This window comes from Balaenoptera physalus (assembly GCF_965194825.1).
Source record: "Balaenoptera physalus genome assembly, chromosome: 11".
NCBI classification, from domain to species: Eukaryota; Metazoa; Chordata; class Mammalia; order Artiodactyla; family Balaenopteridae; genus Balaenoptera; species Balaenoptera physalus.
The window spans coordinates 40,738,238-40,764,414 of NC_138896.1; positions in this window are offsets into that span (position 1 = coordinate 40,738,238).

Below are 26,177 nucleotides of genomic sequence, written 5' to 3' on the forward strand. Positions count from 1 at the left end.
TCCAAAGGTAGCATCCGAGGCACAGTGGTGGAGTGGGGGAGTTAGGTGTCTGTCTCGCCCCTGTCCTGTGGGGTTCTGCCTTGGAAAGCACAGCTCACTGAAGTGTAAATGATGTGACGTCTTCTGGAGCAGTAGGTGGGGCCAGGATATGGTTCCAATTCGAAATGTTTGGGGTCAGAGAGGGGCCCCAGGGTTCAGGATGCAGCTGGGGGTGGGCGTGTCCCCATCTCCTGGGGCCTTTGGTCAGCCTTCAGATTGGGGGCTGGAACAGCTCAGTGAAGGGCGGGGCAGGTGGCACGTGACAGACTGGCAGGGCCCCCTCTGGTTGACGCAGGTTCATGTGAATGAGTGAAATTTGGCCCTGGGACCCCAGTGCCTCATTTCTCTTCTTCACTGTTGGAGAATCAGACCAAATTGATTGTAAGCAACTTTAATAAATTGATTCAATCTGGTGAACAAAAAAGGCAAAAGAGAGGGGAAAAAGGCAAAATACATATTCCTTCCAGCCACAGGGCCAATGGTTAATTTCAGCTTCATAACCCTGTCCTGGTGGCTGGCGGCTTAAATAATTAAGTGGAGTGAGCGCTGGCTAAACGATGCTTCCTCCCCATACTGGCTTATTCGTAGGGGAACCAATGGCCCGTGCAGTCGGAGCACTCTGCCTCCCACTGCCCTTGGGGGCCTGGGGTGGCGTGCGTGCCAGGCATCCAGGTGGGCTCAGGACACACATGCTCCCCCCAACGCCTGCAGACCTGCACACACACGCCTGCGCACCCCACACCTCAGGGCACACATGCACCCAGACAGGGAGGAAGTGCTGTGCACATTCTTGCATGCGGGCCCACCCCAACCCCTACTCGCCCTGAAGTGGGCCTGGCCCCTCCCCACTCCCAGGCTCGGTTTCCCCATCAGTAATGCAGGCATTGGAACAGGCCTCCGAAGGCCTCGAGGTGACTGGTGGAAAGAAAGCTCTGTGTGAACTGCCAGGGCCTTTGATCAGGCTTGCCTGGGCTTGTTTTCACATCCCCTGCTCTCTCCCTCTGAACCCCACCGCTCCCCAGGACCCAACTCAAGTTCGTTGCATCTGTTCCCAGAAAGAGACCTGGTTCCTGGTCCTGTGTCTCCTCCCAAAGGACCTGCATCTTGAGCCTTTCTCTTCATCAGTTACTTCCCTATGGTAGGCTCCAGGCAGAGTGGTTAAGAGCCCAGCTTTGGAGCCCCACTGCCTGTGTTTGTGTGACCTTGGGCAAGTTACTTAACCCCTCTGTTCCTCAGTTTCCCCATATAAACTGGAGCATACCAGTTGGGTCGCTGGGTCGTTGTGAGGGGTCAGTGAGTGTATAAAGCACCTAGAAGTGTACCTGGCCCGCGGTGAACACACATAAGTGTTAGCACCCTCGTGGGGAGCAGCCCGGTGCTGGTAGAGGTGAGGGGGCTCCCCTCGGTAGGGCAGGGCTGGGCTTCTCAACCCCGGCTGCATATTGGAAACACCTGGGAAACTAACACCATATTAACATCCACAACAAGGCCCTCTCCTGACCACTCAAATTAGGATCTCCAGGTGTGAGTAGGACATCAGGATCACTGAAAGTCTCTAGGTGATTCTAGTGTGCGGCAGGCCTGGGAACCCCCAGGCTAGACAATTACAGGGAGGGCAGCACGTCTGGATGACAAGCACAGTCCAAATGGAGATGGTCCGGGAGTCCCAGCCAAGTGTGACTGCCAGAAGTCTTCCTGGAGGAGGGGACAGAAGAGGTGAGGGAGTGGGAGCAGGGGGTAGGGAGAGGGGTTGGTGGTGGGAGGGGCTCTGAGGCCCAGGTGGCAGTGGGGCAGCCCCTCCTCTGTCCACCAGCCGCTCCACCCTCCTGGCTCCCCTGGCTGCCTCTGTTCTCTCCTCTTCTGTCTCCCAGGGCCCCTGCGCTACAGCTGGCACCCGCCTCCTTTATAAAGGCAGACTGCTGCTCAGCTCCTCCGCAGGACTCCTGACGGGGCCATTAATATTCCAGGGAAGATTAACTACCCCTCTGCTCCATCCCCTGCAGCCGCTGGGCCCTGCCTGACAGATGAGGGCCTCTGGCTCAGACAGATATGACGCTGGCACCCAGGCAGGGGGCTGCCTGAGATGGTCTCTAGAGCTTAGGTGCTTTCCTGCCTCTGCGGCCCCCTCCAGGTTTCACCTGAGAAAGTGGGAGAGCACGAATGAGAGGGAGAGGCTGAGTGTAGCCACGTGCCACCTGGGACTCTGGATGGAATCTTAGGGCTCTAATTCAGTCCTTTTATTTGGCTCAGAGAATGCAAATGAGGTACCCACAGCCACGTGGCAGGAGTGGAACCCAGGACTCCTGACTTCTGGCCGAGTGACATCTATCAGACCCCGGGGCCCAGGCAGGTGGGCAGTACCTCACACCCTCCCCGGAGGCCTCCTGTGACAAGAGCCATGTCCTCTGGGGCTGCTGGCGAGGCAGGGGCCTCCATGAGCCCTGCCCGCCTCACTTCGGAGAGCGAGGAGGGAGGTGGGCTGCCTGACAGCGGCCGGGGCAGCTCTGAAGGTGGCTGAGGCACGAAAGGAAGAAAGTGGGAGGCAGCAGAAAAGGGAATCCAACCCCTGAAGGCTAATTGAAAGGCACATCCCTCCCTTGAATCCCACTTATTCTCTGTCAACCTCCAGCGCCCAACCATGTACAGGCACATATACCCACCCCACACACCGCGCCTACCACACCGCACATACCACACACACACACACACCCGCCACATATACACACCCACACACACCACACGCACGCTCAAGTGCACACAGAGCTCCTCCGTTCCCGGGCTCTTGGTTAGCACTCATGCTGCTGCTGCTGCCCAAACGGTGTCTCTGGTCCAGCCTCCCTCCAAGCTCCAGACCCGTATCTCTGTGACACCACGTCTCCCAGTATTTGCACTCTGTGTAGTCCTCTGCCCTTGAACGTGGGCTGGCCCAAACCACATGGCAGGAGCCATGCCGTGCGACTTCCAAGACTGGGGCACTAGAAGCCTTGCGTCTCCTGCCTGGTCTCCTGGAGTGCTCACTCCTGGGACACTCCTTGGAATCCCACCTCCATGCTGTGAGAGGCCCCAGTGGGGGCTCCCATAGACAGCTCCAACTGAGCTCCCAGCCTTCACCACCTGCCAGCTGTGTGAGGAAGGCATTTTGGACGTCCAGCCCAGTCGCACCTTCAGATGACTCCTGCCCCAGCCCCTATCTGACTGCAACCTCATGGGGGATCCTAAGTTAGAAATGCCTGGTGAGCCCAGAAAATCCATGAGAGATAAATTGAAGTTTGAAGCTACTAAGTTTTGGGTGGTTGGCAGTAGATAACCAAACACAAGATGAGCCCAGGTGAGACTTAAGGCAGAATATCCTGGACTTTGGGGAATCCCGGCTGTTCCACTTCTGTGGGTTGTCTTGTGGGGCCACTGTCAGGGGTAAAGTTGGGCTTCTCCTGAAGGGAATCAACAGTCGCTCATCCTGGGCACAAATGGATCTGGGCAAAGGAAAGGAGGACCATGGGACTGGGTTTTAGACCTGGGGTGTTAGGGGTAGATCCAGCTGCAGATAGCAGATAATCCTCAAATAGCAGTTGCTCACAATGGAGTCTGTTTCTCTCTTATCTGCATGATGTTCAGAGGCAGGCAGCTGAGGCTGATATGGCACTCTGGTATCAGCAGCCCAAGCTCCAGGGCTGCTGCTTTGCAAACTCTGGGGGGTGCCTTTCACACTGTATTCTGTATTCTAGTCACCATAGACTATAACGTAAAGGGTGACCCCTGGAGTTGGGCAATGTAGATACTTCCAGGCTTCTTCTATCTTGTTGCTCCATTGTGTGTGGCTTCCATTCCCAAGGTCTCCCCCACCTCATGATCCAAAGTTGCTGCTGGAGCTCCAGACATTACATCTACATTCCAACTGTCAGGAAGGAGAAATGATGAAGGCCACACCTCCTTCCCTATAGACACTTGCAAATGACACCCACTTATACCCCCATTAGCAAGACTTAGTCATATGACCACATCCAACTGCAAGCAAGGTTGGGAAATGTTAAGTTATTCTGGATGGGTATGTGCCCTGCTGCACATCCCAGCCTTCAGTCCTTTCCTGTGTGTTCAGCCCAAGCCAGACACCTGGTGACATGCTAGACTGCTCCGTCTCACCCTCCCCCCACCCCACCCCCCAATCCCGTCACCAAACTGCCCCTCCACACCCTTAGCATCCTCTCCCTCTGCCTCCACCGGCCTCTTGTAATCCAGCTGCTCTGTCCAGGTAAGTTTTTACCTCCTCAGTCCTTCATACGTGCTGCCGTGCCCCGTTTGCTCTGCGGCAATGCTCTCCCCAGCTCCTTGCAGGGCCAGCTCCCTCTCATCTGTGAGGTCTCAGCTTCAATGTCACTTCCCTACAGAACGTACAATAGTGAGACTTTGGAAAACAGTGTGGCAGATTTTTAAAAAGTTACATGTACCGCGTGATCCAGCAATCCCACTTCTAGGAATCTACCGGAGAAATGGAAACACACGTCCACACAAAGACTAGCTGTGAAGTGTTTATAGCAGCTTCACTCATACTAGTCCCAAATTGGAAACAACCTAATTGTCCATCCCCTGGGGAATGAATGAACAAAATAGGGTCTGTCCGTACAATCGAGTATTATTCAGCAATAAAAAGGCATGAACTACTGGTCCATGCTCCAACATGGACCTTCAGAACATGCTAAGTGAAAGAAGCCAGACATATGAGATCATACACTGTGATTCCATTTATATAAAATTTCCAGAAAAGGCAAATCTAAAGGAACAGAAAGTAGATTAGTGGTTGCCAGGAACAGGACTAACTGTATATAGGATTAAAGAATCTTATTGGGGGGATGAAAGTGTTCCAAAACTGGATTATAGTGATGGTTGCACGACACGTAAATTTACTAAATATCATTGAATTGTAAATTTGAAATGGGCGAATTTTATGATATATAAAATATAACTCAGTAAAGCTGTAAAATAAAAAAGATATTTTAAAAAGTCACTTCCCCAGAGCAGCCTTCGCTGACACCTGTTCTTCAGTCATCCTTGCCTTGTCTCACGGCCTGCTCTGCTTTTCCGTCATAACCCTGTGTCAGGTGGAAACTATACGTTTGTGGGATGCTCTGTTTCATGCAGATTTCTTCTAGAATGGAACCTCCATGAGGAAGGGCTGGATCTATTTTGTTTTAAACTGTTTTGAGACATAATTTACGTACCATACAATCTACCCACTTAAAGTGTACAATTCATTAGTAGTATATTGAATTAGTATATTCACAGATAAGTTCAACCATCACCAGTCAATTTTAGAACATTTTCATCACGTCATGAAGAACCCCCATACCCTTAACAGCCCCCTAACCCTCCACTCCCTGCTAGCAACCACTAATCTACTTTGTCTTTATAGATTTCCCTACTCTGGACATTTCATATAGATGAATCACAATATGTGGTCTTTTGTGTTTGACTTCCCTCACTTAGCATGGTGTTTTTAAGGTTCATCCATGTTGTAGCATGTAACAGTACTTTATTCCTTTTTATGGCTGAATGAGATTCCATTGTATGGATATACCACATTTTATCCATTCATCAGACATTTGGGTTGTTTCCACGTTTGGCTATTGTAAATAATGCTGCTATAAATATTCATGTGCAAGTTTTTATGTGGACATGTTTTCATTTCTCTTAGGTATACACCTAGGTGTGGAATTGCTGGGTCACATGGCAACTCTGTTTAGCTTTTTATGCCCGACTGCTTTCCAAAGTGGCTACACCATTTCACATTCCCAACACAAGTGTCTGAGGGTTTACATCTCTCCATATCCTCATCAACACTTGTTATCTGATTTTTAGATGATAGTCCTTCTAGTGGGTGTGAAGTGGTACCTCACTGTGGTTTTGATTTGCATTTCCTGAATCCTAAGGATGTCAAGCACCTTTTCATGTGTTCATTGGCTATTTGTATATCTTCCTTGGAAAAATATCTATTCAGATCTGTTGTCCATTTTTAAATTGGGTTATTTGTCTTTTTATTATTGAGTTGTAAGAGTTCTTTATTCTAGATACAAGTCCCTTTTTGGATATCTGATTTGCAAAAATTTCCCCATATTCTATTGCTTGTCTTTTCACTTTCTTGATAGTGTCTTCTGAAGCACACGTGTTTTTAATTTTCATGAAGTCCAATTTATTTTTTCTTTTGTTGCTTGTGCTTTTGGTGTCATATCTAAGAATCCATTGGCAAATCTGATGTTATGAAGATTTATCCCTATGTTTCCTTCTAAGAATTTTATAGTTTTAGCTCTTACATTTTTTTTTTTGATGTGGACTATTTTTAAAGTCTTTATTGAATTTGTCACAATATTACTTTTGTTTTATGTTTTGGTTTTTTGGCCGTGAGGCATGTGGGCTCTTAGCTCCTTGATCAGGGATCGAACCTGCACTCCCTGTATTGGAAGACGAAGTCTTAACCACTGGACCGCCAGGGAAGTCCCCTTACATTTAGTTCTTTGATCCATTTCGTGTTTTTGTACATGATGTTGGGTAAGAGTCCAACTTCATTCTTTTGCATGTGGCTATCTAGTTGTCCCATCACCATTTGTTGAAAAAACTATTCTTTCCCCCCATTGAATGGTCTTGTTACCCTTGTTGAAATCACTTGACCATGGACACATGATTTTATTTCTGGACTCTCAATTCTATTCCATTGATCACATGTCTATTCTTAAGCCACACTGTTTGGGATTCCGTTGCTTTTCGTCACCGCCACGTTGCTTGGAACACTGTGGTTCGAATATTTGTGGGATGTTCAAAGCCCAACAACCAAATACCACCAGGAACACACCTGTAATAAAAAATTTAGGTTTATTTAGCTTGCTGCAGCAAAGGAGAACACACCTCCAGCGGATTCCCCGGAGCATCCGGAAAGTTAAATTCTGAGAGGTGCATCTTAGAGGGTCTGGGTCCGTGCTGAGTGATTTGGAGGAGAGGTTGGGGAAGCAGAGGCCAATCTAGGGTCGGTGCTGCCAAGAAGTGGGGCTATCCAGTGACTGGGATCTTAGTTTTTATCTGGGAGGTAAGAGGGTTAAAGTAGCGGGGAGAGCTGTCCCTGGGGGAAGAGAACTGTCCCTCTAAGAGGCTGTCCCGAATGGCCTTGTCTGTGTGCTCTCTGATCAGGGTCTTTGTTCCTTTGGGAAATTCTTGATCTGATAGTAGGCAGGGCTGTTTTCTACTTTCTGGAAGTAAACAAATGGTCCCTGCTAAGGAAGAACTAGAGAGCAGGCCAAGGCAGACGCCACCTATCCTATGACATCTACTCCGACGTTTGCTTTAGAGGCCAACCCCGGGATGAGGGGCATGTGGGGAATGTAGGAGGTGCCCTCAGTGTGCGATGGCCAGAGCCTAGACCGCTGACTTACCGTGTGGCTTGGCCCATCCTCCCTCCTTGGGCCTGTTTCCTCATCTGTGATATAAGGAGGTCTGATGGGACGGTGCCTGGGCCTCCTCCTAGTTTCTTATCCATGATCTAGCTGTCTTCCTGGGCTATTGCAGAGAGAGGGAAATCTCTACTGATAAACTTCCCTATTTCACCGGCCCCTACACACACACACACACACACACACACACACACACACACACACACACACACACAGCTGACTCATCTGGCCTCAAGTCCCTGATTCAGTCTTTTAGCTCAGCAGCTCCCAGACATTTGGATTTGATACCCTGGTAAAATTTCCAAAAACTATTTTGGGGATCCACATACGGTTGCCAATATTTTATTTTGTCAAATAGGACATTAAAAATCACAAGTACCACCACCTGTTGCAAGTCCTGTGTCATAAAAGAAAGGATAAATTAAAATAGAGGATAATACTCTCAAATTGCCCATGTTCCCCTCAAGTCTTGGATAACAGAGAAAACTGTTAGAATGAACAATTGCAGTCTTTACCTGGGTTTGGGAATGGCTGCTTTATCTTATAATGGCTTTAGCTTTCATTAAAATGCAAATACTGTGGGAGAGCCAGCCTCAATAGTCCATAAAGCAGTGACAGGCTCTAGGATGGGATGGGGGAGATGGCAGGTGAAAGTGGGGGCAGGAAGAACTCAGATCGGACTTTCTTTGAACACCAGGTCTCTGGCAGCTCCAGTGACCTGAGAGGGAAGGACCCGTGTCCCCAGGCACATCTCGACGGCCTCCCTAACTGTGAGACTGGAAACACTAGCCTGGGAGAAGAGGTTGGGAACTAGCGCTAATCAAGTGAAAGCAGAACTATTGATAGATAATCTCCCCCGGCTGTGAGGCTGAGCCCTCTTAACACCTCCTCGGCTGCCACCTACTACTTCCAGCCCTTTCCACCCCCAATGTTTATCCAAAGCCTGTGAGAAATACTCTATGTTGTGTGTGTTGTGTGTGTGTGTGTGTGTGTGTGTGTGACTCCAACAACTGCCACAGGTATTTTTTGTGGAAGGGAGTAGGAAGTGGAGAGTAAGTTGTCCACCCCCAGAACAATGTTGTGTGACTGTTTTTTAACTCTTGTGTCACAGGACAACACACGTCACCAGTGGGTTCACTCTGGACTGTGAGGAGCTGCATTCAAAGCCGGGACCCCTCCCACACCCAGCCCGTTCTCCCAGCGCCTAGAGGCACACTGTGCCACTGTTCCTTTAAAAAGTACGCCATGTTGCCAGAGGGAACCAATCAGCAGATGGGGGAGGAGCTACTTGGGGCCCAACCACCAGTCACAACAATAGAATCTGTGGGAGGGCCCCAAGAGTGATGGCATACTGAGGCAGCCTGGGCAAACCTGTTTAAAGGGAGAGTCTCCCAGATGCATTGCTCAGGTGGTGTAAGAATCCAGAGTCCCTGAGCTGACCAATGCATCCTCAAAGTGGCTGCTGTCCCCACCTTCCCACAAGATGATAATTTGCTGGGAAAGACGAGTGATTTATCTGTCTAATTGGGCTTTTATTTGCATTTTAAATCATGCTCTTTTGCTAAACTAATGGACCCCCTATTTATAGATGCCTCCAACACAAAGTGACTACTAATTACTACAATTAATATCACGTTAAGGGCTTGCCAGCCAACTTCACAGCAACTTTTATCGCCTACTCATTTTCAATTAAGGCACATTGACAGGGAGAATACGTGGTTATTAAGAGTGGGCCCTGGGGTGTAATTACTGCTCACAAGGTCATTAAGCAACTCCCCTGCAGGGTTGGCACCTTGGAGCCTGGGGGCTGGGGGCCCAGATCAGTGTCCCACCCAGGGGCCAGGAAGCCTCAGTGCCCCAGGTTGCCGGGTAGATGGGGGCCTGGCTCTGAGCTGTCTGGAGGTGGAACAGCTGATGCCTGGATGTCTTGGGGCTGGGATGGGAGAGCCAGGAAGGGAGGCTGAGGGGGGATGATTCACCCTTTCCAAAGACAGCAGTTTGTGGCAGCCACCAGAGAGCTGACAGAACTACGGTCTTCCTGGAGCAGCATTCAGGAAGTGTCTATGGAAGCCTCCTCCGGGACAAGCAGGGGGTTGGCAGCAGGGCCGCAGGGGTGAGGGGAGGAGAGGCCAGGAAGGAGACAGCTGCCAAGCACTGTGTGGGGGTGGGGCCGGGGAGCCTGGGAGGGAGAGGGCGGGCTCTGGGCTCCACTGCTGGGGAACAGTCCCTTCTGACAATGAGGAGGTAAGGAAAAGCCATGGCAGAACAAGAAAAGGCCTGGAAGGGGTGGCTAGTGGTGGCAGAGACCAGGGGGAGTGGACACCTCAAGAGGGTGCTCTTGTGGCTGACTGTCCCCTGATTCCTCTCTACACAGTGGCCACGGCTGACCTGCCAGGGACAAGGTACAGGCTGGTGGGAAGGCTCCGGGGCCCAGTGCCTACTTTCCCAGGGGCCAAACCCAGGCCAGGCAACCTGTGGGCTCAGGGCCAAGACACCGTGGTACGGGTGGGGACCTGCGACAGGTGATGAGAAGCCCCGATGGTGGTGTGCTGGAACCACCCCAAGAACCGATCTCAGGCCTGCCCAGTTCTGCTTTCAGGCACTTTGTGTTCAAGGCTTAGAATCGCCATGGTGGAGGATTTAGACCACGGAAATCTGCAAACACTACAAACCCAGAGAACTGGTTGTTAGGCATTTACTAGCACACCACTGTCCTGGCTCAGCCTGCCGGGGCAGTGTGCCCTGGGTGCTGCAGGGCAGGGCCTTCTCCGAGTTACGTCCTTAGCGCCTGGCCCCGTGTACATGTAGTGTACACAGCAGGGCTCTGTGTGTTCACTGACCTGAGTTCAATGGGGACCCATATAGTACTGGGAAGGGTTGCACTGACGAACCCTTCCCAGGCTCTGTCCTCCTCTGTGTGCACAGCCTCCATTGCCGAATTCCTTGGCACCCATGTCCTTTCTAAATCGCCTCTAGGAGCGTCCCATCCCTTCTCTGCTCTCCACGAGGCTGTCGGTGGAGGGAAGGGAGGAAGGAAGGGACCATCGCATTGTGTGTCAGGATCAGGTTTGCCCACACAAAAATGGTGTTGGTTTACATAAGATAGACGTTTCTCTCTCACCTTCACATGGACTGGTCCAGGGCTGGTTCTTGGTGGTGCCGTGGCTCTCCAGAGCCATTCTCACAACGTGGCTTCCACTGGTGGTCAGAGATGGCACCCAGTCACCTGGCCACTCCTGGCTGCCAAGGAGGACTGCGCAGTGGTGCTACCAGTTTGTTTCCACCTAAAAAGCAGATTCTATTGCTAAGAAAGGCAGGGGATAGCTGTCACATGGTGACAGCCTAACGATCCCTGACAATCAAGATGATCGATGTTGGTGAAGGGGGAAGGACTCCTGACCACAGCTGCTGCCAGCTGCCACACCCCACAGTGCCCGCTGCTCCCGGAGGGAGTGGGGGGATGGGCAGAAGTGCCTCAGAATCCAGGAACCTGGGGAGCCTGGGCAAGCTGACACCTCCTTAGGGTTTGAGCCACCAAGACCCTCCCTGCTTCCAGGGCTGGGACCCAGCATTCTCACCTGGTCCTCCTTGGAGCTGGGCAGCTTCCTTCAACAGCACAGGTGTGCTCGGCTGAGGACGCAGCAAGGAGCTGGCAGCATGGCCCCCAGGGCACTCCTGTAGGTGGGTGGGGAGGAGATCTGGAAGGAGCCAGGGAGGTAGCAATGGGCCTTAAATGGAGAAAGGGAAGGTTGGGAGGGTGGCATGAGGCAAGGTCAAGGACGAAGTCAAGGGCATTTCAGACCCACTGAGCTCAGATTAACAAAAAGCAGAGACCACAAAGGGGCAGGGGGCATCTGGAGAGAGGTTGGCAGTTTGGTGGGGCCAGAAGCGTGGGCTGGGTCGGGGGAGAGGCGGTGGAGAGGGAGGTTAGGGCATGTGTTCCGTGAACCCTGACTCCTACTGCGATTGTTCCAATTTCCCTGAGCACTTGTTATGTGTCAGGCATTATGCTTATAGTTGGAAATGCTTAGTCATGTTTTCTCCCTCACAGAGGTCCTATGAGAGGCATGCTGCTTCCATTTTACAGGGAAGGCTAGTGAGGCTAAGAGGGGTTAGGAAGAGCTGCCAAGCAGTGGGGCTGTCATTCACTCACTGCCGAGTTGCCTGCTGATGTGCCAGGCTCAGAGGCTGGAAAGTACCATGGAGGGCAACGGGGGGAGCCCAGAGGGCTGTCGCATAGCCCTGAGAGGTGCATCCCAGCCCTGCAGAGCCGGGGGCCATCCACCCAACCCCACCCACTCAGGCTCCACCCCCTCCAGCAGCTCCCTCCGCTCTTCCAGTGTAACTTCATGCTGGCTCCCCAGGGCTCCCACTGCCCTTCCACCTCCCTCCACCTCCCGGCAGATAAAACCTGCACCTCCTAGCATCTCCTCCCACCTCCTGGCTCGACTCCGGATTCAGAAGGCAGTCAGAAGGGAAAGGCTGCCAGGGTTGCACCTCCATCCCTGGGCCCAGAGGGGACAGGGTGTGACTCTGGGAAAAGAGCTGTCCCTTGCTCACTCGGAGTGGCCTAGAACTGGGAGGGAGCGGGGTGGGGAATGGGCTGTTGCTGCCCACCAGTGGGGAGGCGGCATATAGTAGGCACTAAATAAATGCTAATTACTCTTCCCACCTTTCTCTTCCCCATCAAAACACAAAGTGCTTTGTGAGAATTTCTGGTTATTCATAAAAATCTATGAATAACTATCTTCTTTTATGAGAGTTTAAACAAATGAGAGATTTTAATTTTTCCCCAAATTTCCATTTCATGTGCTAGTGAAGCTGAATATGTTTAGACACGCAGTTTTGAGGCCCAAACAGAGGTCTGTGTTCCACGATGGAGCAGAACCGGGTGCCTGGGTTTTGGAACGGTGAAGATGGGTGCTGTGGCGTGGCCGTGGGTACCCTCTTCCCAGGCCAGGCTCGGTGGCCACACCCCCTGCCAAATCCACCCGGCCTCTCCCACTCGCTGCTTCTGTTCTACCAGAAAGTGACCCACGTCCACTCCCATCTTCCCTCCTTCGGGGATCCTGACCTTACTGTGGTCCTCTGTGCCTCAGGCCACCGGGCCTGCTTCAACGCCCGCTGTCTTGGCCAAATCCCCATGTCCATCAAGTCAGTTCTCCAGCACCTGCGGCTGCCAGGCCCCTCTCCCCGAGCTGCTGGGCACCACTGCGACCAACCACACGTCCCAACAGGTCAGGCTGGCTCCTAGTTAGCTCTAGTTAGCACCTAGGTAGAGCCTAGTTAGTCCCGTCTGGTCCTCAGAGCCCTCCCTGACCTCCTACTTCACAGAGGAACAAGCAGCAGAGGAGAGGAACCCTGACCATCCTTCCATGTCGCCCCCCTTCATCCTCTCCTTCGTGAGGCCTCACCTCCCCAGTGGGAGCACTGCCCTCCATCCTCACAGGGCCTTAGACACAGGGGCCATGCTGAGGCCTGTCATCCTCCCAAGGACCCCGCAGCAGCTGAGGGAGCTGGGCCTGCCCTTGCTGCTTCTTCTGCCCAGCCTGCTCCCAGCCCCCGCCCCTACCCCATAGCCACGGGGCTCCCTCCTCTTCCAGGGCCAGGGGGGGCCCCGACCCCAGAGAAGAGTAGCTGCCTGCCTCCGCCTGCAGCCCTGCTCTACTATCCTTTGGTTTTAATTCTTTGGACACACACACAGCGGTCGGACATAATATTCATTTGTCTTGTCCCCCGCCCTCCCAGCTGGACTATCAGCTCTAGGAAGGTAGGAGCTTGTCTGTCTTGTTCAGAGATGAATCCCCAAGGCCTTAGGCCCGTGACTGCGGCCCGAAAATACTTGTTCAATGAATGAATGAATGAATGAGTGAATGATTCTTATTATCCTGTTTATACCAGTGAGGAAACAAAAGCAACTCTTCCCTTCCCTGGCTCCTCAGGTCTTCCAGCTTTGGCCCTGCGCACCCTGTTTTCCATCCTGGGCTCCTTTTCTGCCTCATCTGTGCCGGGACCCGGGAGGTCCTGCCCTCTCCAGGCTTACGTCGTCCCACGGAGCCCCTCATCAGTCCGTGGGACCACCTGGGACGCTTCCTCCCCACACTCCCGCTTGTGTGCAGGGTTCTTAACAAAAGCCCCTCGGGTTGGTTCAAGAGGAAAGGGGATTCATTAAGAGGTGCCCAGTAGCGCGCATGCTCTTGGGACTGGGCAGCAGGGACGTCTCAGGACAGACCGTGTGGGCTGTCCAGCAGCAGCAGTGCTCTGCCTCGCCTTGGGTCTGTGTTGACTAATCGCACCCCTCTCGCCTCTTGGTGCCTGAGACACTGGGGCTGGTCTTCAGAGGCTCTACCGCACCACCCACCCCTCAAAGACTCAAAGGCCCCTCATTTTCTGGAAAACAGAACTTCCTGGGCAGCCTCACAGCAGCACCTCTGAGCCTGGAACCCAGATCACTGCCTCCATCTGGCTCTAAAGGATCTAGTGGCAGGGATTTTTCTGGATTCCCCCTGGGGATGGCTGAGTCACACTACGGGAAGCTAACCCCCCAGTGCGCCCCAGAGTGAACTCCGTCTGTAATGGGTCAGAGCCTTGGTGGGTGTGGTCTGCAGCAAAATCCACTTCAGGGGGCCCCAGTCATCCAGAGCAGGGTGGGAGCTGCTTGCCCCTTACAGACCCCTTGAGAAACAGTCTGAGAGGCCCAAAGAGGCTGCCGCTGCCTCCCCTGCTACCTTCAAAGCCTCTCGACCAGACTCTTCCCACAGTGCAGCCAGGACCCTGGTGGGGCTGGGAGATGGGAAGGCAGTATAGATCAAGGGGTGGGGTGGGGACAGGGAGGGAGAGCCCGAGGGAGACCTCCTGGATGCCCACCCAAGGCCCACCACCCAGGCTGAAAGGTGGCTCAAAGGAAAGCAAAGACCCTTTCTGCACCCTCTTCTTTCTCTTGTTTCCTGGTTGCCAGGGGCACAACGGTTTTGTCCCTAGTGACGGTGTCTGCACAGGGGACAGAACTGGAGGGCGGCTGAGTTCAGGCTGGAACTCTGTCGAGCTTCTGGACCAGATACTCACGACTACCACCTCTTCCTCAACGTGCTTGAATCCAGCCTCTGCGACCAGACATAGCCTCTCCCGGCTAGAATCAGCTCCTCCCTGTGTCCCCTCCCTCACTGAAGGCCACCACTGCCGCCCTGCCACTGCTTTCCTGGGCTAGCAGCTCTCTCTCTCTCTCTCTCTCTCTCTCTCTCTCTCTCTCCCTCTCCAGCCACTTGCGTGTGCTGCGTGCCCCTTCCTCACTCTCTGAGCCTGTAGGGTCTGTCTCCAGAGGCTCTCTCCATCTCCCTTATTTCCTGAGCTCAGGCCTCTGTCACCCCTGCCTTTCAAACTGCAGTCCTCTCCCCACTGGCCCTTTGCCCCCAGCCCAGCCTGCGCCCCCTGCAGGCCCAGGCCTGTCTCCAGCCCACGCTGAACCCCGCCTCTGCCCCGTGCGCCCTGGCCTGGCCCTGCCTCCTCTCCAGCTGAAATCATTCGGGTTTCTTGGTTGTGTCCGTTGCTACCCTCTGTGATTCCTTCCCCTCGCTTGCTTCTGTCCGTCTTGAGGGCTTAGCTCTGCGTCTCCACCAGGAGAAGCTCTCCCTGTCCTTCGCCCCCTCCACACTGGGGTTTGCACCACTCCTATTTGCTTCCCGATCCCCCCTGCGCTGCCCCAACCTGCACCTTATCGCACCGTGCCACCCGCTCCGTGCTGGCAGAGGCCACATCCGTCTTGCTTTCTGCCAATCAATACCGCCGGGGCCAGCGGGAAGTTCACTGAGCCACGACCCCGCCCTTAGTGTGAGGGCCTGCATGGGATGGAGGACGAGACAGGGAGGTGGCTATGCCGGGACACAACTAGCTGGGGTGCTGCCCTGCACCCCAAGGCCCTTCGTCCTCCCTGGCCACCCTCAGTGACTGCACAGAGGGATGACGTGTAAGCTGGGGCTGGTGATGAGCTGTAAGCAGAAGGTGTGAAGCCTAAAAAGGCCCAGTCTGTCCATCAGGCCTCCTGTCCCTCCCCTCTGGGCATGGTACCTAGAGGAGCATCAGCATCGTGTAACCACGAGGATGGAGGTGACACGCTAAGGATGGCAGAAAGGTGGACAACGTCCTGATGGCCTGGGCCCCAGCCCCAGCCCGTCAGCCTCCACACTTCCTCTCCCAGTAGATATGGGTGCTGTGCATGGACCACTGGCCAAGACCCTTGGGGAGACATCTGCCCCCCTCAATGTCCTGGCTGCCCACTGTGGACCAGAAGGCAAGTCCTCTCCCCACTGCTGTGCCATCCCCCCTGCTCAGGAGGCGCCACTCCAGGCACACTCCTGGGCTGAGAGCCCAGTTGGGATATTCCCAGGCTCTTACAGCCTTTTACAATTTTATGTTTTAATCCTCAGTCCGAGCTGAGGTTCCTTTGGTCCTACTAGCCCCCAGAGGAGGGGGTTAACATGCGGCCTGATCTCCAACTCTGGTTCGTCTGGCTCCCCTGCCTATCTTGGTTGTGGCTGCCAGAAACCCCCCTCCCACAAGGCTTGTCCCCTACACCTGGGGGTTCAGTTAGGAGGCCCTGAGCAGGCATTTTCCTGACCCAGCCTCCAGGGATTATCTGGACCTTGAGGTTGGGGGTTGGGGAGCAGCAGCCAGGCCCACCTCTCTGGCCCCAGGGCCAGATGGGCACGGTTGGCACACCCATGGTGGGCTTTTGGCCAAGGCCCATCTTGTAGGACCCAGGACTCTCGGCCCACGGCCGTTTGTGGACCCGGTCAGTATCAGCTCTTCGCTTTCTGTTTCTCAACACTAATGACCGTGTAAATATATTGAAAAGAACCTGGGGATGCTGGCAGCCAAGGTGGTCTCTTGGAGGTAGAAGTGCCACATCCCTGATTAACCGTGGTGGCTGATGGGGCAGGGCTGCAACATTTAACCAACACAGAGAAAATGAAATTTCTTTATTTGGTCTATAGCTTTAAAAAAAACCTGCACAAATGCCCAGTTTGACTTAAAGTTTAGCCCCAGGCCCAGATGTGGCCCGCTCTGGTCCCCACGGTGGGGCTCTTTGCCTCCCTGGGTGCAGGGTTGTGGCGCCTTCTGTGGCCTGAGCAGAGCTCCTCTGGGCACTCCGAGCCTCCACAGGGTCCAGCCTGGTATCCACACTGGAGTGACCCCACACCAGGCACCTCTGCAGCCAAACAGCTTCTGGGTCCTGCCTATCGCACGTGGGGACCAGGGCAGATCAAAACAGACTCAGCGACCCCTCAGCCTGCAGGAAAGGTGGCCCAGGGGCAGGTCTGTGCCCAGGTGGCCATGGGGCTGCTCGCCTTTGGTTTTGGCTTTCTCAGCTGGTAACGTGCTCCCTGCTCTGGGGCCGAACCCTGGAGAGGGGCTTCTCTTTCTCTCTTCTCCTTCCCAGAGTCCCCTGTTCAGGCAGCGCCAGGTTTGCACCTTCCTTTTCCGCCTGGGCCTCACTTAAGTAAAAATTCCATAGTCCAGCTCACCCAGCCTGGTCCTCAACATCCTACTGAGGATGATTAACGAAGTTAGACACTCTTCTTTCAGAACCAAAACCTAGTTTGTCAACTCCTGGAATTACAGCTAATGCACTGCTCAAAACCAGAAGCTGGTGATTACTTCCACTGCCTCTTTCCTTCTTTCTGGAACAAATCGGAACACTCCCACATTCCAACCTTAGCTGCAAAGTTGGGCCACACCTCTATCTGGATTTTATTCCTGGATTTGCTCCTTTGCTCCTAAGTGTTTTTTTCTGGCATGAAAGCTGGCTAGTCCACAATGGTAGCCGATGTTGCCCTAGTCCATTAAGACCCCAAAGCCTCATTCTACTCCCAAACCACCCTCATCCCTGTTCTTGTGTATATTCTCTTCCCAAGAAGTTGAGGCTAGTGGAACGTGAGTTCCCTGTGGAGGCCAAAGAGTCACTGGCCATCCAGGCCAAGTTCAAGGCCAGGTCATGATCCAGAGGAACCTGGCCCCATGGACAGTCCCGACTCAGGGCCCTGCCACCAGCTCCTCCATGCCTCCAAGCTCTTCATCCAGGGACAGTGTTTTAGTCCCCTTCCTGACTGCAACCCAGACGTTTAGAAAGCAATTCTTGTGCTCTCTCTGCTAGTAGGGGGCCCCAGAGTTCCCACTGTCACTCCTGCTCCTTCCCCGCTGTCAGGATCCCGAGTGCTGCAGACAGGTTTCTGCTTTGGTGGCTCTTTGAGGCTCACCGTTAGCCCTCCACCCCCTTGGCTTTACTTACTCTAACTTCTCAAGCCTACATATCCCCAGAAACCAGAATAGCAGCAATGCCAAACCTCAGATTCTCTGATCCCTACCAAAATGGCATTCCCACAAACCTTGGCAGCCAGATACCCCAGCTTGGATTCCATTACCCTTACTTATGAACCAGACTACCAGGCAGGATCAGTCCCAAAGTGGGGGGGTGGTCCCTTGTTTGAAGGCCTTTAGTGTGGGCATTCCTGCCTGGAAAATCCCCTCCCCCTAGACCATCCACGGAGGGTTGCATGAGACCCTTTACTAGGTCTTGCCTGATCGATGGGGGTCCAGGGGCTGCCAGGGAGGCTCGGGGACTGATGCATGGACCTGTCATGGCCCCATCGATCTCAGGCTGTCTGCCTCAGCTCCCACCATCTGGGACAGTGGTCCCACTTCTGGTGCTACTCCAACTGGCTGATTTTGGCCCCCTGACTTCCTGCAGCCTGTGAATCCACAAACAATATCCAGAACAAACTAGACCTCAGCTGACCTTCAGGAGACTCAAGAAAACCCTAAGAGGTAGGAAAGTGAAGACAGAGCCTGGGGACCCCAAAGAACACGATAGAAGAAAAGGCCTTCCCAGCCACTTCTTGGTCAGGGACATGCTCTGTGATCATCGTTTCTGAGATTTCTTGAACATCCTTATGTTGTTTGTTGCCCCACTGTTCTTAGCAGAGAGGCATTTAAAAGGGACTTGTTGGGTGGCAACTACTGAGGGCATGGAGAGGAGCCCCAGAAGATAGAGTAGGTGGTTGCAGCTGTGAAGAGAAGAGGATGCTGCACCAAGACCCTGAGGCCCGGGCAAGAAAGGGACCCACAGAGATTGGACCCAAGACCAGGAAGCAAGATGGGCTTAATTGGCAAGAGCCCCATTGCAAACCTAGGGGACAGGGACGAGGAGTGAGGAAGTGAGTAGGGTGGGGGAGTTGAAGGTATCACACGGGAAAGAGGGGCAAGTTTGGAGGACGGAGGGTCCATGTGGAGGAGATGCCCAGTGGGACCCCTTGCTCTGTGGGGATGGCGGTGTGGGAGGCCCCAGAAGCTCATCTGATCGATGCCCGGGGGACGAGGGTGGAGCACCCAAAGCCATGTCTCACTCTCCATTCCCTGTGCCCAGACGCCAAGGCCCAGAGGTCCCCCAAGGTTCAGGGTCAAGTGCTCTTTGGTGACACTCTGGGCTGCTTATAGACCTTCCATTAGGGGTGAAGTGCTCAGCCAAGGCTGGGCGGTCCAAGAGGACACGGATGGGGGAAAGAGCAGTCTGCCACCCCCATCCTTGCTCTGTGTATAATTTTGTCCGGCAGACACATTTGTATGAGCGGGGCTCTAGCCCCGAATATCCCCAACCCAGACCGGTATCAGCTTGAGGTTCTGCTTTCCAGCTCAGACATTTTCTTTCTTAAAATAAAAGATTGGAACTCCCTAGCATGTATAGAAAGAGGGAAGGAACGAAGCCCTTAGAAGAGAGAAAAAGGCATCATCAACCTATTCTAGAACCCGCCTTCACTGACGTTCTTGAGTTCCTCTCTGAGCTTCCCTGCCCCATTCCTGCCTCAGCTGATACTTCTTGAACTTTGAGGGGCCCCAGGGACCAGGGGGAAATCTCAAGGTACCTTCTATTCCTTTGGCTTCTCATTGTGTTGGCCAGGCTGGGGGTTCAGATGTAGTAGTGACAGTGCGATCAGCTGGAAAAAAGAGCGGGAAAATCAGCTGGAACCACCGTACTAAGGCTGGAAAGAGGTCCCAGGTAACGCCTCCATCCGGGACACCCAAATGCCTGGACAGGGGCAGTGTGACAGCCCCACCCTTCCTGCACCCAGGATAAGGCCCTCCCCTCTGCCCACTGCGGGACTAGCCAATGTCCCCCAAGGACTGTGACACCCCATAGGCTCCCTGTGCCCAGCGCCACCTGCACCCCCGACTCTGTCAGACAGCCTGGGGAGCATGCTTCTCCTTTCCCCTCGCTCAGAGACCCCTCGGGACTGTTGGGTCCCATACCTGGGCAGGCGGAACAGAACTACACATTTTTGGCCCTTCCTCTCCCTGCCTCCAGGGATCCAGGCTCAAATGAAACTGGAATTGCATTCCATTCCACAAATCTCTCAGCATGCCATCTGTCAGCAAATGCTGGCTGGCCTGGGCCCAGAACACGCTCTCTACCAGCGCCCGGTAGGCCCTGTCCCTGGCTGGGAGCTCCCCTGGATTGGGTCCTGGGATGAGAGTCAAGGAGGTTTGATCTGACCCCCATCCCACTCGAAACCTGTGTCTGTCCCTCTGTTGTCACCCACCCATTCATCCATTCAACAAATACTCATTGAGTGCCCATCGGTGTCAGGCCCCATTCTAGAAGATGAAGGTACAGCTGCAGCCAAGAATGACCAGACCCGGCCTGCATGGAGCTTAGCTGCCAGGGAGCAGAGACAGACGACCAACAAGGAAACAGAGATGGACAAGATAAATCCAGATAATGATAAGTGCTATGAAGAAAATAGGACAAGCAGGGTGACAGGATGGCCTTGGTGTGGGGAAGGAGGCCAGTGGAGCTGTGCAGCATCAGAGAAGACTTTTCTGAGGGGGTTATTTAAGCAGAGCCGGAAGGGTGAGGACGCCTGTCATTCAGGTCCATTTGGCCTGTATTCACTGGCCACCCTGTGCCCTGTGGCTGTGCCCCGTTTCCTGTCATCCTAGAGCTTGGCTGTGGACCACAGCTCTGGACCCTGGGAAGGACCTCATTCCTTCCCCTCCCTGTACCACAAACCCTATCACTCTTCTGCACAGCCCTCCCTCTGCGCTGACCTGGCTGGGACAGGACTGATTAAGGCCCCCCCCCCACCCCGGTCCCCGACACAAAGCAGCAGTTCCCAAGCCCAGCCCGCCCACTTAGACAACAGTCTGGCTTAGAAAACCCTGGGGTCTGTCCCCTCAGCCCAGTTCTTGAGCCTACTTCCTTCCCAAGCAGGTCTTCCCCTCTCGGTCCCCTCATCCCCCTGCCTCACTCCCACCTCAACCCCTGGGTCTGAACTTCCCCTACATTCCCTTGGTCCTGAGAGGGTCCTAAGTACCAGGTCTAGCTTCTTCATTGCCCTTGGAGAACCCCTCTCTTCCACCCCCACTGAGATGCCATCAGTCGTTGGAGCCAATGTCATTGCTGCTTCCAGCCAGTGCCCAGGCTCACTCAGCACCCTTTAGTACTGAGCCATCAGCACCACTGCACAGGCAGCTAGCACACAGGCCAGCTTCCCTCGAAACTCTTTATCCCCCAGGGTGAGGGGTGAAGGGCTTTAAAAGAAATGCAGGTCAGGCCTATCCTCAAGGAGTTTATTATCTTGCTAGATAGAGAAAAGAATGCCCAAGAAACTACTCTTTAGAGATTAAAACAGAGCTAAGCCATCGGTGGAGTATAATAAAGCACTAAATAAAATATGGGATGCAGGCAATAAAAGCTCTATGTAGTCAGAAGACTGGGGAGATGGTGGGCTGCAGCGGACCAGGAAAGCTTCCTGGAGGAGAAGGGCCCCAGGCAGGCCATGGAGAGTGGGCAGAGTGATAAGGAGAAGCGAGGGGTGGGGTGGGAAGCTGTAGATAACTAGATAACAAAAAAATCAAGAGAACCAAACCAAAAGAAAAAAAGCCACTGCACTCTTTTTTTTAAAAATAAATTTATTTATTTTATTATTTTATTTTATTTATTTATTGTTTCTGGCTGCGTTGGGTCTTTGTTGCTGCTTCGTTGCTCTTCTCTAGTTGCAGCGAGCAGGGGCTACTCTTCGTTGCAGTGCACGGGCTTCTCATTGCGGTGGCCTCTCCTGTTGCGGAGCATGGGCTCCAGGCACACGGGCTTCAGTAGTTGTGGCACGTGGGCTCAGTAGTTGTGGCTCGAGGGCGCTAGAGCACAGGCTCAGTAGTTGTGGCGCACGGGCCTAGTTGCTCCACGGCTTGTGGGATCCTCCCGGGCTGGGACTCGAACCCGTGTCCCCTGCATTGGCAGGCGGATTCCCAACCACTGAGCCACCAGGGAAGCCCGCCACTGCACTCTTTAGAGCCACTACAGAATGATTCCTGGGGCCAGGACATCAGAGGACCCCTCTGGAGGCCTGTTTCCTGCTGTTTCCTTGTTGCTTTTCTGAAGGCATCTGGAGGTTGGGCTGGAGAGGCCCAAGCGGCCCTCCACTCTTTTTCCTGTCCAAGAGGACACACCAGCTGAGGGCTGGGCCAGGTTCTGGAGAGAGTCAGCTTGCAGGGGATAAGGAAGCAAGTGGGGAAAGGCCCTGGCAGGGAGGGGCTGTGGTCATTTGGCTTTGGGGGCAGGCAGCGCACGGCCACCTCCGTGCCCGGGCCAGAGGCTGACCGTGGACTCTGTCACAGGCTCAGGGGGAGGGGGAGGGAAGGCAGGAGCAGGAGTCACCGCCAAAGACAAGCCCTCCCAAAGTAGGCGTGAGGCAGCCCTGCCCCCGAGCAGCACAAGTGCGGCTGCCCCCAGAGAGGTTTCCATCAGTTCACCAATCATTGGCTCATATGTGGGCCACCATCTCCCAGACTTCCCTTCTCTGTTCCCAAGGCCCGGAACGCCTCTCCACTCAGCCACCCCATGTTGGCAGAGCATCTGCCCCAGCATGAACCTTCACGCCTCTTCTTCTCTCTCTGTATGTTGGGGTCTTCTACAGCCACCTCTCTCTGCCTCATCCTCTGTCTCCCCAGCCCCCTTAATTAACTTGCCCCTGAATTCTAGAACCCTCCAGCTCCAGATCAGTCCACACACAGCAAGGGCTTGCTGCTGCCCCCTCTGCCCCAGGTTATTCCTGGCTGGGCTCACCATCTCATCTTCCCCCTCCCCCTCTAGGCCTGCTATAGATTGACTTTCAACATCAGCGTTTCCATCCTACAATTTTCCTGCTCATCTCAGGTCCTCAGATGTAGGACACAAGACACGGCAGGGCCTGTGAGACTGAATGTGTGGGTTGAATGAATGGTTTTAAGTTGCTGGGAGTGAGACTCAAATGGAATCAGGGTAGTTTTTCAACTCAAATAGGAGAAAATGCCAATAGGCATCAACCTGTATGAGATTCTGATTGGTACCTACCCCATGACAGGCAGTGATCAGAAGGGAATGTAAAGGGATTTGAAGAAAATCGGGGTAACGATGAAATTTTCCCATGTAATCTGACAACCGACAGGCCCGGGAAGTGGCAGAAAAGCAAAGACAAAGTATGTAACTGTTTCTACACGCATGTCACAGGTGGAGAAATACAATGAATGACTCGGAATGCTTGGTGCATCCTTGACAGGAGTGAGTAGAAGAGACCAGGTGGAAGGCCACTGACCCACGGCTGCAGCTCTGACAGACTGGAAATTCTACAGGAAGGAAGAAAATAGGAGTGGCTACAACCCCTGGGCTGGTTAAACAGCCCAGCCTACCGTACACGGATAAGCCAACAGTTGTAACATAGCCAAAATGGATGGGTTTTCAGTAACTAAATCTCATTTCACTGATTGCCCTGAGGTGTCCCCAAAGCTGTCTAGAACTTTCTCTTTTCCAGTTGCACCATTTCCTGTATGATGAGTTCCATATGTTCTCCCCGTCAGTCAGCTACCATTTCACTATTCAAGATAAAACTCCCCTCTCTTGGCTCCGACTGCTGATTCCTCTTCAGGACGAGACCCTGAGGTGAGGCTCTTGGTTAAGATAAATGCCTCCTCCAATCCAGAGTTTTATCATCCGTAAAGAGAGGAAATAGGCTGGGTTCGTTCTCCAAAGAGACAGACCCTGGAGTGGGAGGGGTCCTCAGGATGGCGCCGAGGCTCTTAACACCTCCTGATAGTATTTAATGCTGTGGTGGCAGAGAGAAGGCCCAGATACGTCCCTGCAGATCCTCCATTTCAGGCAAATGAACTACGATGAAATGTGGCCAATAGTAAGGGGAAAAAAGAGCAAAAATCCCACAGGAAGCCTTGGAGAATACTTGAAAACAGGAAAAAACCCAAAAAATCGAAACCCTCAAAAAATGAGACTTGCAGAACAAAAAGTCCAGACCTGTGACCAGATGCTACCGGCAGCGGAACACAAGGCCACCATGAGGAGAGAGAGGGTCTGGGAGCTGGGAGCCCCTGACAAGGGCCCTCACAAACCTCAAAAGCAGGAACTAAAGAACAAGTGGGGTTGCAGGCGGAGTCCATCGGTGAAAGGATGCACAGAATCCTGGACACACACATCTTACAAACTAATGACAGCCGTCTGCTGGGGACACACAGAGGCGAGGGAGAAGGACTCTTGGCCACACTGTCTGAACCAGGCCTCTCATGGACACCTGGTCAGCTCCCAGGGAGTCACAGGAATCATGGCCAGAAGAGATGCTTCTGTCCTTCTTGCCAGAAGCTGAGCAAAGCCTTGGTCACAGATAATGCCCTCACAAGTGCCATGAAAAAGAAAAGGTTCTATACCCACCACAGGCACTGTCACTATTGTTAGTGTAACACTATGGTAAAACCTTCACGTTCACTTTTTTCTAGGCCAGACGTTGTAAGACCTAAAGAATATTTGCCCAGCAACTTCTAGCAGGATTGTTGAGAATCTCTTGGGCACCTTTGGGCAAATTAGAAAAAGGCATCCCACCCTGGGTGGATCCAGGCCAACTGGGCCCTGCACGACCTGCTGAGCAGGCTGGCCCCATCTGTAGGGCCATACTTATGGGCTCTGCCACAGGGGACATGGATACAAGGCCTGGAGAATTCCAGAGGGGAAATGGCCATTAGTATTCATGATGTGGTTAGTCATCTGGAACATTTTTCACTGTCACTGGCCAGGGCAGGGGGAGAAGACAGAGGTGGCAAGCTCTTCACCTGGTGCAGCACCTGGACTGGAAGAATGGCTGCCATATTGATGGTTGCTGTTTCCAGCTGGCCAGGAGGAGATCCAGCATCTTTTGGAGGTGACCTCAGAAGTGACTGGCCTTGGAGCCCAGTGGAACTGCTCCACGTTAGATAGTCTCTCCCTCTTTTTTAAAAGTAAACTTTTTATTGAAGTAGAACAAACACACAGAAAAATGTCCATGTTGTAAATGTACAGGCCAATGCTCCCATCCACCGAATGGACCCGTGAACTAGCCTGAGATCAGCAGATAGAATAGCAGCACCACCCGCCACCTTCCCGCCCCTGCCAGGAGCTCCTCGCATCCCTTTTTAGTGATCTCTCTCCCCAAGAGTAATCACTACCCTGAAATCTAACCCCATCGGTTACTTCACCTGTTTCTTGAGCTTTACATAAATGATTGCAAATAGTCCCTAGTCTTCTATGTCTGACCTCTTTTGCTCAACAGTTACATGGTTTTGTGATATATTCACACGGTTGCATGGAATTGTACGGCACCCCATTGTAGAAATATACCACGATATTTTTTATCCATTATACTGTTGATGGGCATTCAGGCCACTTTTCTTTTTAATCGCCTTTTTATTTGATTACAGAATTAAACAAATAGTTGTTATAAAAAATGTCCCCATTTTCAATCTCATGGAGAGCTCCAGGTCCTGGAGTGGCCTGGGGGTCTTGACATCTGGGCTTCACTCCTTTCCTTCGCTGCTTAGACCCCGTGTCTCACCAACATTCACACCTTTGGGCCCTTGCCCGCCTGTCTCAGTCTCCTTTCAATCCCCCAACACGGGAAGAGTCCCCACTACGTGCCACAGCACCTGCCTGCCTCTCTCCCAAGGCCTCCAGGATCTCGGGGGAGGGGTGTGTGTGTGTGGAGCCTTCCAGGGCCTGAGACCCCCTCCCTGCCCCCTCAGGACTCGCTCCTTTCAGTGTTCTCCCTCAATCCAGAAACTCAGCCCCTCCCTCTCTGAGGGCATCTCCCCCTCAGCTGCTAACCACCTTCATTCAGCCCCTTCCCCCGCTGCCGGGGCCACACAGCACCCCACAGCTGCAGCTCCAGCAGAGCTCACTAGCAGCCTTGCTAAGTCCACAGGATACGGCGCAGGCCTTCAAAAGGTAACCTCTGTATGGCATTTGACATGGTCACCTGTGCTCCCTCTACTGACACTCTTCCCATGACTTCTGGGACAGTGATTTTTCCTAACCTCTCTCTCCATTTCCACCTCTGCCCTTTCATAATCCTCCCGCACTGGTTCTCCTCCTGGGCCTGCCTCTTAAGTGTCAACTTTCACCTAAGTTCTGGGTTCATTTCCTTTTCTGGACCCCTCCTCTCAGCAACACCAACTATGGGACCCCCACCCCTCCCATCCCTGGTCCCACCTTGCCCCCCCATCCCCCACCCCTGCCAAGTTCAGGCTTCCTGTCTGGCCATTCCATCTGGAGGTCCCAGAAGAGCCTCAGCATCTCAGGGAGATGCCTTTTGAATAAGAGCATATTCTGGTTTGAATTTTACATTTGAAAATGAAACCAGCGAG